This window comes from Sarcophilus harrisii, chromosome 1 (assembly GCF_902635505.1).
Source record: "Sarcophilus harrisii chromosome 1, mSarHar1.11, whole genome shotgun sequence".
Lineage (NCBI taxonomy): Eukaryota > Metazoa > Chordata > Mammalia > Dasyuromorphia > Dasyuridae > Sarcophilus > Sarcophilus harrisii.
In genome coordinates this window covers 152442755-152456131 of record NC_045426.1, presented here as the reverse complement: position 1 = coordinate 152456131, position 13377 = coordinate 152442755, and the positions used below count along the sequence as shown (strand labels likewise).

Below are 13377 nucleotides of genomic sequence, written 5' to 3'. Positions count from 1 at the left end.
TAATGCACATTTGGTGGTACTTCAAAGTTGTTTTTAATTTACCATTTCTCAGATTAGTAATGATATAGATTTTTTTTAATCTATTGAAAGTTTTAATTTCTTCTGAAAAATGAACCAGCAGTTTTCAAATTGGGAATTGCTTTTATTCTTATAAGACTCAAAACCCCTTTATGTTTTTAAAGATTACTGAAGACCCCAAAAGTTTTTTACATGGATTGCAGATACTGACATTAGAATTAAAACTGATAATTTTGTAAAATATTTATTCATTCAAAAATAATAAATACATTAGATGTTAATATAAATAACATGTTTTTATATGAACAACTAAGTTTTCCAAGATAAAAAAAATTTAGTGAGAAAACACTATTTTAGTGAGTAACATTATTTTCTGTAATTTTGCAAATCTCTTTAATGCCTGGCTTTACAGAAGATGCTTGGATTATCCTATCTGCTTTTGAATTCATTATGTTATGATATGTTGTGTTGGTTAAAGTAGATGGGAGAAAAAAACATTCTCAGACTTATAGTTGAAAGGGGGTATTTTATTAGGCAAATAACATCTTGTATTACTATAAAAATAATTTTGACTTGTGGACTCCCTGAAAGCATCTCAGGGGTACTACCAGAAGTTCTCTGGTCACACTCTTGAACTATTCCAAATACTGTCATTATTGTTCATAAGGGACATGAGACTAGATAGTCTCTGATATTCCTTACAATTCTATAAACCCTTTAAAAAGAAAGACATATTTAGGGCTCTGCTACTATTTTCTCAATGCTATATCTCCTACCAAGCCAGCTTTAATTACAAATATGGGTTCAGATTTTTCTCTTCCCCATCTACCTCTGTGCTCCCTGAAATTATCCTAACCCTCCTTTCCTTTTAGGCTTATAAAGATTTTTGTAGCTAATCATTACAGGAAAACACTTGGAAGGTTGAAATTAACAAAGCGAAAAATTACAAATAGTCTAGAAATTAAAAGCTGAACAGGTCCTTATAGCTTTGTTTTATGCTATTTTAATAGTGTTGGCACATTTTCTGTAATTCTAATGCTCCAAATCTTAATACAGAAAACAAACTTCAAGGAACTGTATGAATTTTTTGGTGATACTGGAATTTGGGCATATTCCATTTTGCTTGAAATAAGTGATAAGCAGCTTAGTATTCAGAACTTTTTATGATAATTAGTCTTTCTTAGAACAAGTTTTGACCTGTACAAGATTTCTACTACTTAATCACCATTAGCAACAAAACTTTTGCTTATACAAAAGTCAAGAAGATATGGATCTCAAAAACGTTTGATGAAACACACGGACTACAAATTTATTTTTAAAAACTCTGACATATTAACAAAAACCTATTCGGGTAAAACAAAATTGAAATGCTGTAAACTTAACACCCCTAGTGTGTGTGTGTTTTTTAAACAAGTGCTACATACATACACACACGTATATGTATGTATATATGTATATATGTAATGTGTGTATATATGTTTATATATGTGTGTGTAAATTTGAACACTACCATAAATTACAAAATAAGAGCATTAGTTCAGGAGTAAGAGGATCTGATTTCCAATTCTACCTCCAATGTTAACACTATTAGTGTCAGAACAGGTCAGTGTCCTTATCTCTCAGATGATGGAATAGGACTAAATAACCTATCGGAGCCCTCTAAGGTAGAGATCTATGGTCCTAAGAATCATTTGAATAGAACACTATTCCTAATAAAATGAAAATGGAGGAGGCTGGTGATAGCATGAATACAGAAAATGTGTGGTCAACAGCTCCAATAGATCCTTCCTGCTTCTAGGTCAGAAAGTTCTTAATTTGGGGCCTATGAATTTTTTAAAAAAACATTATCAATAACTACTTCAATAAAATTTGTTTCCCTTTTGCATTCTTTTAATTTAGTCTATTTTATGTTTATTTCAAAATATGATTCTGAAAGGGTCCATGGGTTTCATCAAATTGCCAGAGGGGTTTAGGTTATTAAAAATGGTTAAGAATCCCAGATGCAAGATGCTCCTGCTTGGCCTTTAAAGACTTTCACAACTTAGCTCCAACTTTCATATGACTGTCCTTTATGACTCCAGATTCTAGCCACACTGGATGAACTGCTGCTCTTCCTACATAATATTCTCTCTCCAGATTCCATGCCTTTACCCAGGCTGTCCTCCATACCTGGAATACTACTTTTCCTCATCTCTGCCTCTTAGGATTACTAACTTTCCTGAAGGCTATGGAAAGAACACTAGATGCAGAGTCAGAAGATCAGGATTCAAATTCCAACTCTGCCATTTATTATCTAGGTGACCTGATGCAAGTTCATTTATTAGCCAAATCTTGTTATTTAATATCAAGAACAGCTTTCATAGCTTATCTATTCATAGAGCAGGCCTTTATCACCTCTGACACAAATGATTTCAACAGCTTTCTATTTGATTTTCCTATCCCAAGTCTTTCTCAGTCTATGCTCCATACAGCTATCCAAAAGATTTTCCTTAAGTACAAATCTAAACATGTCACTCTTCCTCTTTATTCAGTCAACTCAAACAGCAACCTGTTACCTTTAAGACAGAACATTAACTCCTCTATTTGGCTTTCAAGCTTTTTCACAACCACTTTCACACTGAACATTCCTCATTCTAGAATGCACATCCTGCTTTGCTCTACCCCAGGAGTTCTTCACAATGGATTCCTTCCCAAACTGTCTAGTATTTATCTATGTTGATGTATTTAATCATGTTTTATTTCTACCGTACATTATTTACGTATGTGTGTTGCTCTACTTGTCCCCCATACCATCATAAGCCTTTTATGAGAAGGGATTGTTTGTATGGAAAAATTGAAGGCAAAAGGAAAAAGAGATGACCAAGGTTGAGATAAATAGTGTCATGAAAACAAAAAACATGAACTTGGGACAGATTTCCAGAGGTGGTGAAGGGGAGAAAGGCCTGGCATGCTATATGGTCCATGAAATCATGAAGAGTGGAACAGAACTAAACACAACAACATTGTTTATTGAGTATATATCCCCAGGTGTCTAGCACTAGGTGCCTGACATATACTAAGGATTGACACTAGTAATCATAGCAGGTGATTAATTTACAATCAATCATAATTAACCAAATATTAACATTAATGAGTGATTCAAAGTTCCTTGATAAATGCAACAGAGAACAGTTTCATGAAATTTTCATGAAAAACTCCATTATTAACATCAAGCAAGGCATAAAATAAGAAGACAAGTCACCAGAAGCATTTGTCACAGTATGAACTGCAGTCTTCAAATAAAAGCTAGATTCTGTATAAACAATGAGGTTCATAAAGAAAAAAAACTAAATGGATAAAAATGCCTTTTGTCCAGGTTATGGCATACAGCTGGATGACAGTCAATACACATTTGGACTACCATGTGCAAAGCATTGAGTTAACTTCTAGAGTCACAAAGAAAAGCAAAAGATAATTCCTGCTTCCAAGGAGCTCATAATCTGACTAGGGAGACAATATGCAAACAATATGAACAAAAAAGCTACTATATAAAGTAGAGGAAAGGGGATTAAGCATTTATATAACACCTACTATGTGCTAGGCTTTGTACTTTTCACAAATATTAACTCATCTGATCCTCACAACAAGCCTGTGAGGCAGATGATATTATCCCCATTCTAAAATAGAAGAAACTAAAGCAAATAGAGATACAATAACTTGCTCAGATTTCCACAGCTAGAGAATATCTGAAGCTGGAATTGAACACACATGTTCTTATTACAGATTCAGCTTTTATCCTCTATGTACCACTAAGCTACCAACTACCGTTATAGAAAGCACAAAAAATTAAGGGCAACTAGCAAAAGCTTCTTGTAAAATATGGGATTTTAGGTGGGACTTCAAGGAAGCCAGGGAAGCCCAGAGGGAGAGATGAAGAGAGAGAGCATTCCAGGCAGAAAAAGATGACCTGAGAAAATGTCGAGGGTCTTGTATAAAGAGCATCAGAGGACAGTGTTATGAAACAGAAGACTATATAGAAAGTCTAAGGTGAAAGAAGACTGTTACTGTGATCCAACAGGGTTTACTGAGTACAGCTGACATAGTCAGAGCTATACTTAATGATAAATATCACATTTGACAGCTGAATAGAGAACAGGCTAAAGGAAGCAGAGACTTAGAGCAAGTGGAAAAACCACCAGGCTAAGGTAATAAGTGATTGCAGAAGGTTGGTGGCAGTGTCAGAGAGAAGGGTACATATACAAAAGATATAAGGAAAGGAAATTAACATCTACAGCCTTTGACAAAAGACTGGATGAGGGAGATGGTGGATGAGAGTGAGCAGTCAAGGATGACTGACACCTATTAGTAAGATGATGATGATACCCTCAATAGTAACAGGAAAACTCAGAAGAGTCTGGGGGGGGGAGGGTGAGGAAAAGGGGGAAGGGGAGGGTAAAGACGAGTTCAGTCATAATATCACTGAGTTAATATGTAAATATTTATTTATAGCAAGTACTATAGATAGTTAAGTGTTTTCACAGGATCACAGGTTTTAGAGCTGCAAGTCACATTAGAGATGCTCAAATTTATCCTTTGCATTTTATAAATAAGGAAACTGAAGCCCAATGATCATAAATTTGGTATCTGATTATAACTTTGTGTGTGTATATTAGTGTTATTAATAGCTATAATAATATTACTATAACAGTTAAATTAACTTTATACTTATTCATACTTAGGTATGAAGTGTGAATTTAAGTTCTCAAATGTCCAAAGTTCGTGTGGTCTCTATTCCTATCCCTTTTCACTATACCAATGCTAAACTCAAACACTTGAAACACTGAATGAATCTAAGCTGCTCCCCAGCATAAACACCCATCTTTTTTAACATCAATATTCTCCCAGTAATACTATATGCTGCGAACCTTTGACATATAACTATCAAAAATTGCAGGTGACCCAAAGGATATTGCAAAGACATGCAAAAAAAGCATCAAGAATATTACATAAAAAATATTTTATCAGAAAAGGAAGTAGGTCAATCATGTAGTTAAGAGCAAACTATAACTGATAGTCCAAGTGCTGTACTGTAGCCATGAAATGCAAAAAGGTATTTAAAAAAGGTTCCAAAGACCTGGAGAGACCTTCTGTAAAGGAGGTATCAGAGAAATATGGGTAATGACAGGATAAGAAATCATGATGGGGCATAAACTCCAATATGAAGAAAATTCCACTCAAAGAGAAGATGAACACCAATATGAAGAAAATTCCACTCAAAGAGATAATGAATGGATCCTTTAAAATACTAAAGCAAAAGTCACCTTCACATAGTTTTCTTTACAACAACCCTTGAAGATAAGCGTACAAGATTTACATTTACCACTTGTAGATGAGGAAACAATCGTTTCAGAAGAGCTAAGTGACTTCCCAAGGTAAAAAAGCTAAATGCCCAAACAAGCATTTCTGCTACACTCATGTTTGTTTTAAAAATCATTTCTTTAATATAATCAAAAGAAATCAGTGGGAGTAAAGAAGCCAGAGAGACTTGGATCTGTTGTGTTCACTCTGCCTTAAAAGGAATAAACAGAAGTAGGCAGATGGATGATTTCCAAGTCAAAAGCAAAGCCAGGAGGAGAAATGAAGGCTGACAGCCTAGGCCTCTCCCCAAAAAGAAGGTTCTAGAAGAAATTCACCAATGGGTGAAGGGAGCTAGTATGGCTGAGACATGAAAATGAACTGACTTGAGCTAAAGAAACTGTATGAGATCCAGAAGAGACAATCTCAACCCTGGAATGAGCTAAAAAGCTCACTAAATCAAAATTGATCTGGCTAAGGAGTAGGTAAGGCCTTCTTGGGATGAAAGGGCATCTCAAAAATGTTGGGGTTCCTGCCGTGTCACAAGGTATCTCAAAAGAATTTGCAGGCTCAGAACCATCTCCAACTCAAGGCGCAAAATTTAATTTAATTGTAAAAGAGGACATAGCAAAGATCTAGGAGCAAGTAGGTAAATGTATAAGGAACAGTGTGAGAAACCAGGCGCTTCATGGCTTAGTAGTGGAATTAAGGAGCATTAGGTTCTAATTTTGTGCACAGGTGTTCTACCCATAGTTCCCTGAGTAGTTTATAAAGGAACCTTCCAAAGGTTTTCGGCCTGAAATGTCACTAAGTCAAAAGTGGTAGGCATCCAATTTTGTAGGGCACCTGGGTTAACTTTAGGTATCTCATTACTGATGCTCATTAGCTTCAACCATCCCATTATCACTGGCCAGCAGGCTATTATCTGTCAGCCAACAATCTTTTGTATTCAGTATTCTGGCTGCACAAGGTAAACTAAAACAAAAAACTAAGGGAAGAAATAAATCATTCCTAACAAACAAACAAGACTAGGTAGCCTTGGAGTTATTACTATATTAATTCCAAAGGTTGTACCACATCAGCCACATCCCTCCATAATCATCCAGGCTCTAGGACTCCAAGAGGAAACACCAGATAATGATGACATTTTGCCACCACCTCTTTCCAATTCCAGGATAGAATAGTGAAAGCAATAGGACTACAGCAACAATATATGAGGATCTAATGCCCTAAGGCGACATTCAGAATTCCAGTGATGGTCATTTAGGTGACTGTACCAAAGCTCCTTTCCCTAGCTACTTCTATCAAACCCCCAAAATCCATTCATCTCAGTCTTGCCCCTTCCCAATGCTATCTCATTATACCCTACCCTTTGCTTTCTATACTACTCAATCTAGTGTTAACAAACCTTCAAATCTAGTGTTAACAAATCTTGCTGTCTCCCACAAGAACTTTGTATATATGTTGTATTTGTCTTTATACGTGTTTCTTCTCATGTACTCCAGTTCCATATCACCAATTTGCCTATGAGAAAATTTGAATTGAAGTCCTGTAGGCATCTCAAAAGTCAACATGTCCAAAACAAAACATAATCTTTCCCCAAAAAACACAGCCATCTTCCAAGCATCACATTACTGTGAAGAATACCTTCTTAGTTATAGTAATTTGCAACACTGACATAAAACTGCAACTTCTCACTCTAATTCATCCCACAATATCAGACCAAATCACAGTCATTTTTTTCCTAAAACATTTCACCCACTCTCTTTTCTACTCACAAACCTACCATCCTAACTCACAAGTTCATCATCACTCATGTAAATTACTGAAATAGCCTGCTATTTTACTGTCTACTTTCCCCACTCATTTATCCATGTTCTACTATCACTTAAGTATTAGACTGACCACATCACCTTGATAATCAATAAACTCTAATGGCTTCCTATTCACCTCTAGGTTCAAAAATAAACTCCTACTTCGTTTAAGGCAATCAAAAATCTGACTCTTTTTATTCTTTTTCAGTTTTCTTACACATCAGTCAGTTCCCTCCACAAAATCTACAGCCCAGTCATATTGATCTACTTAGTGTGCTTTAGAGAAGACAACTATATGTCTCCCATAACAGTTATATCTTACCAATGTCTGGAAGGCTCTCAGCTCCTTATCTCTCTACCCCAGAATACCTAGCTTTCTTCAAGACTCAAGTGAAGAGCCAATATATTCAGGAGGCTGTTACCAGTTAACTAAGACCTTCCCCTCCAAAATTTCTTTCCACCTACTTCTGTATCATTTTGTTCTTCAGTTGTATTCACTTATGTCCAACTCTTCTCAGACTCCATTTGGGGTTTTCTTGTCAAAGATACTAGAGTGTTTTGCTGTTTTCTTCTCTAGACCATTTTACAAATGAGGAAGTGGAGGCAAACAGAGTTAAGTAACTTGCCCAGGGTTACACAGCTAATAAATGTCAGAGGCCAAATTTGCACTCAAAGAGGAATCTTCCAGACCCCAGGCCAGGCATTCAGTCCACCACACCTTGTTGCTCCTCCTGTATCATGGCCATACCTACCCAAGTTTCTTATCTCCCCAAAGAATACAAACTTATTGAAGGAAGGGGCCATATCTTTTGTTTTTTCTTTTAATATCCCTAGCATCTGGCAAGATGTCAGACTCCTTACTGTTTAGTTCTATTTGACATTTCATGTCCCAGAAGATCATACATACTGTCCAAGGGTTTTTTTTAGCAAAGATAGTGGCATATGTCATTTACTTCTCTAGTGGATTAAGGCAAACAAATGTTAATGGACTTCCCCAGGGTCACACAGTTAAGTGTCTGAAGCCAAATGTGAACTCAATTCTTTCTGACTTCAGACCCAGCATTCTATAGCCACTGATCCACACAGCTTCATTCTCCAGCTCTTACAAAGTACTAAATAAATGTTTGTTTATTGGGAAAGGGAAGGGTATAAGTATTTATATACTAACTATTGTGGGTCAGGAATTGTGTTAAGGGCTTTACAAATATTATCTCATTTGATTCTCACAAGAACTCTCCAAAATAGTTTTTAATACTACACACAGAGGAAGCCAATGCTAAAGACAATTTTTAGTGTTAATAGAATGAAAACGGCTAGATAGCAAAAGACTTACAAAAAAATCTTATTTCCCCAAAAAGTGATGAAAAAAAATCAATAATTACTCAGATGTCTATTTTCTATAACTATACAATTTCTATGACAACAATCCATACATGCATTAAGATTACCCTTGATGAAGGCTTGAGAAAGGAATCGCTTGGTTTCTTTGACAAGCAATATTTCAAGTGTACTTAAGTGGCTCAGTATATAGAATGCTAGGCCTGTAGTCAGAAAGATTCAAAGTTCAAATCCAAAAGAAACCAAATACAAAATCTAAAGAGATGAAACAATCCTTACGAATCGTGACATCTTCATGGATGGCACAAGCCTAGCCATATTGTAGACTCTCATGAATATATTTATAATCACTGAAGAATTCAATATAAGGTTCACACTAGAAAAACTAAAAAGATATATAAATACTTATTATCCAAACTGTTATGTGCAGATCATCAGATGTGTCTGACTGAAGAGCTAAACTCTTAGTACTAAACTCCTCCCAAAGCCTTCCTTTATGTTACAAAGAAACTGGAGAGTACTCTACCTGCAGCTGTTTTGTTTCCCCACATACACTATTGATGTATCTCCCTACCTCCTCTTTACAGTCTTTTGTAGTTTGGCTTCTCCCATTAAATTATGAGCTCCTTGAGGATAGGGATTATCTTTCTTTTTATTAACTGTATGCCCATAGTCTGTGGCACATAGTAGGTGTTTAATCAATTTAATGAACTTAAGAACTAAAGGAAAAAAACCAACATCCTATATAAATCTGTATGAAAAATTTATAGAACACAGACTAGTCACACAAAATGAGACGGCATGGATGGACTGCAATTTGCATCACTGAGAAAGTACTCATATAGATCATCACAGATCTATTAAGATATCAAAGAGATTTTTTTTTTTAAAGCTTACAGTCTGGATGGTACAGTGGGTAGAAACCAGCCCTGAAGTCAGGAGGATCTGAATTTAAATCTGCTCTCAGACACAACACTTCCTAGCTGTGTGACTCTGGGCAAGTCACTTAACTCCAATTGCCTCAGCGAAAAAAAAAAAAAAAAAACTTACATATTGTTATTATAATAATCTCTGTAAGGTGGCTAGAACAACCCAACAAACATTTATTAAGTATCGACTATGAAGGCTGTAATAGGTACTGGGGATACAAAGACAAAATGAAAAATAGTTTCTTCACTCATGAAACTTGAAATTTAGTGGAGATAGAGGGAATATATAAAAACATAAGCATAAACAAGAAAACATGAGGAATGATAAAAGTCAAAGGTGCTGTAATCCCCAGATTCTTAAACTATGGTTGACAAACCTATATAGGGTCTTGTAAGTAAATTTGGAATCATAAAATTATGCTTTATTAATTAGTAAATTTAGGGTTATTTATTTTTATTTGGAGATATATAGCCTTGATATAGTAGTTAAGGAAAGTAGATACACTCATCTTCTTGGGTCCAAAGGTGGCCTCGGACACTTGCTAGGTGTGTGATCCTGTGTTTGTGTGTGACCTTGTTTGCTTCAATTTCCTCTTTTGCAAAATGAGCTGGAGAAGGACATGGCAAACCACTCTAGTATCTTTGGGAAGAAAACTGCAAATGGGGTCATGAAGGGTCAGACGGAACAATAAAAAAAGAAGTCTCCACTACTTGCATACATTTTTTATTTGACTTCTTTGACATTTCATGGAGAAGTTGAGGGGAAATATTTTAATTTGCTAAAGACACCATTTTTGTTAATAATTTTCCTCAAGTAAAAGATTTGACTTTATTAGGGCTAAAACTTTTGAGGAATTTCCTTTTGCCCTGGGATAAAATTTAAAGCGATAAGCCAGTCTGGCTAATCTTTGCTCATTTCAAATATTTTTCCTTGTTGCCCACTCTGATGCAGCCTATCTGGTCTGCTTGCTCTTCTGTGATCCTAGCATTCTAATAAATACACTTCTCTCTCAGTTCTACCTTCCTTCAGTGCTCGTTGAGATTTATCTTGTTAAGACTTTCCTAATTCCTTCAGTTGTTAATGTTTCTTTTAAACCAAAGGGAAGGAAGGAAGGGATGTGTGATTGTGTGTGTGTATGAAAGGAGATGTTTGAAAGGAACAAGTGCATACATATATAAATAAAATGAATTGGGTTAGAGCAGGATTTTTTAAACTGTTTCTATTTGTGACACCTTTTCATCTGAGCAATTTTTATGTGACCCTTGTTATATAGGTGTATAAAGTAAGTTTGCAGATCAACCATTTACTAATTAATAAAGCATAATTTTATGATTCCAAATTTACTTACAAGACATTCCAAAATTTCGTATTCAAGGCAGGGCAAGAGAATCAGCACCCCGAAACCTGCACATGTCTACTTCGTTCACGTCATTCTAATAAATTCCAATTTAGATAAGAGGTCAAAGAAACTTTTATTACTTAAAAATCCTAGTTTAAAAAAAAAAAATGACATTAATTTAGAGATAATTTTTTCCCTCACAATCGCACCATCCCAATGGCGAGATTTAATTGTAAGACACCCAAAGCTATTTTTTTTTCCTGAATCGCAAACCCCCCAAGTGCCAATGGTCCATGATCTGTAGGCCGTGGCACCAAGCTGGTCCCCCCTCCTCGTGAAGTCATCCTTTCCCAGGCTTCTAACTCGCTACAGTTCGCTGTTAGAGGTAAGCGGTGTTACTAAGGTCAGGGGTCCCCGCGGGTTGTCTCAGACGCTCCATCACCGTGTCAGGGACCAAGGCTCTCTTCAAACTTGCACAAACTGCCTCTGAAGGACCCCGGGCATTCCGGAGAGGGCCTGCCTCGATCGTATTCCCGCCCCTCGCTGGAGGCCTTCCTGCCCCAGCTCTCCCGGGCTTCCCTCCGCAAGGGCTTCCCCTCACCCCCGGTCCGGCCCAGACCCGCTGCCAAAGCACGCCCAGCTCCCCCCCCCCCCCCCCCCCGCACCGGGCGGGAGGCTGAGGCGGGCCTGCAAAAAGTCCGCTCGGCGCTCACCGTTAGGCTCTGCCCTGTCCTGCCCTGGCTCGCCCACTCCCTCCACGCCGCGCCGCGCGAAGTCAGTTGAACTCGTGCAGTGCACAGCCTTCCACGCGCCGAGGTCCCCGCTGCCTTCTTCTGAGGCCGAAAGCAGCTTCTAGGAGCGCGCCATGTTCTGTGACGTCACTTTTAAACGCTTCCCTCCTCTCCCACCACACCCCCGGGCGCTTAAATTTTGCGTCACGGGATCATCCCGGCCTGCGAGAGGCGGAGAAGCCCCGGAAAGGGAGAGAAAGCCAGCGAATCGTGATTCCGCTGCAAGGTTCATTTTTTTTTTTTTTCCTCGTCCAAAAATCTTGCACCGGAAAGACTGGCGAAAGGGGTGGGGCGAAAAGGCAGAAAGGAGGGAGGAGGGACGTTGCGACGTGTCGCCAGTGGCAACCAGAAGCCAGAGTCGTGCGAAGGTTTTGCGAAAGGGAAGGATGCCATCTCCTGGTTGAAAGGAAGGCAAAACTTCCCTTCTCTATAAGTGCAGAAACGTTTTATCCTTTTGGTCTCGTAGTGGAGGAGAAACTTTGTATTTCAGTTGTGTTAAGCAGTCGCCAATAGACTTACAGAGTAGAAATAGCCAAGAAGTTGGGAGACCAGGGAGCGCGAAACGGTTACGCTCCTCATTTGAATCCTTAGATCCGCTGCTCCTTCGCTAGTACCTTAAGCGCGTCTCTGACTCATTTTCTTGGGTCAGTAACTTTGTCCATAAAAAGAGGCGCCCTTGCATCCTCAATAAAATGCAAACTTCCGGGCTGGAACTGTCCGCTTTTTCTCTATCTTTATCACCTTACCATAAGTGCCTGAACATAATAGGTTCTTAATAAATAGAATTGATTGATACTCCAAGAACTTTATTGCAAAATGGTTGTGAGGAGGTGTGATCCTTTTCACAGGGAAAAATGTCTTTACTTACGTCAGAAATCCTGTAACAGAATGCTTTCTGGAAATGGGATTAGAAGCCCAGGAAAGAAACTAATTCTAGGTCACTATCTCGTTGTGGCTTTAAATAAGTCTCTCGATTTATTTGGATTCAGTTTCCTAATTTATAAAAGAAGCGATGGTAAGATTTATTTTTTTTTTCTCGAGAGTATTTTATTCTTCCAATCACATGTAAAAATAGTTTTTAACATTCGTTTTTGTAAGACTGTGTTCCAAATTTTTCTCCCTCCCCTCTTTATAATGTGATATATGTTAAATATATCTATCCTTTTAAACATAGTTCCATATCTGGCATATTGTGCAAGAAAAACAGACCAAAAGGAGAAGAAAAAAAAATGAGAAAGAAAAAGCAAACAAACAAGATGAAAAAGGTGAAAATCCTCATTCAGTCTCCATGGTTTTCCCATTTGATGGCGTTTTCCATCCTGTCTATTGGAGTTGCCTGAGAAAAGCCAAATCGATCACAGATGATTATTACATAATCTTGCTGTTACTGTGTAAGTGTTTTCTTGGTCCTGCTCACTTCACTTAACATCAATTCATCACTTCATGTAAGTTTTTTCAGGCTTTTCTGAAATCATCCTGCTGCTCGTTTCTTACAGAACAATAATATTCTATAACATTTACATGCCATTACTTATTCAGCCATTTCCCAGCTGAAGGACATCCACTCAGTTTCCAGTTCCTTGCCACTACAAAAAGAGCTGCTACAAACATTTTTGCACATGTGGTCCTTTCCCTTTGGAATCATAGGGAAAGTATGGGATTAGTGTATCAAATTACCACTACCAAATTGACTACCACCTCCTCTCAGACCCAGGTAGAAATAGTTCAAATCTCTTATGTTTCAGTAATCCCAGAAGGCCTGCTTCCATCTCAGATTACACAGTTATTTTCCAGGGGAGCAAGAAAAGCAAGA

The 13377-nt window shown here is 37.5% G+C and overlaps 1 protein-coding gene across 6 annotated transcripts in view; it reads right to left on the bottom strand.

The window, feature by feature from the left end:
* The window catches only part of IPO11 (importin 11), a 191012-nt gene extending 179369 nt beyond the window's left edge, over positions 1-11643 (bottom strand). For all 6 annotated transcript variants that reach the window (XR_004233756.1, XM_003759391.4, XM_031965473.1 and 3 more), the window contains exon 1: positions 11487-11643. The gene's annotated coding sequence lies outside the window, so the exon portion shown is untranslated. The remainder of the gene's footprint in view (positions 1-11486) is intronic.
* Between the last annotated feature and the right edge of the window lie 1734 nt (positions 11644-13377).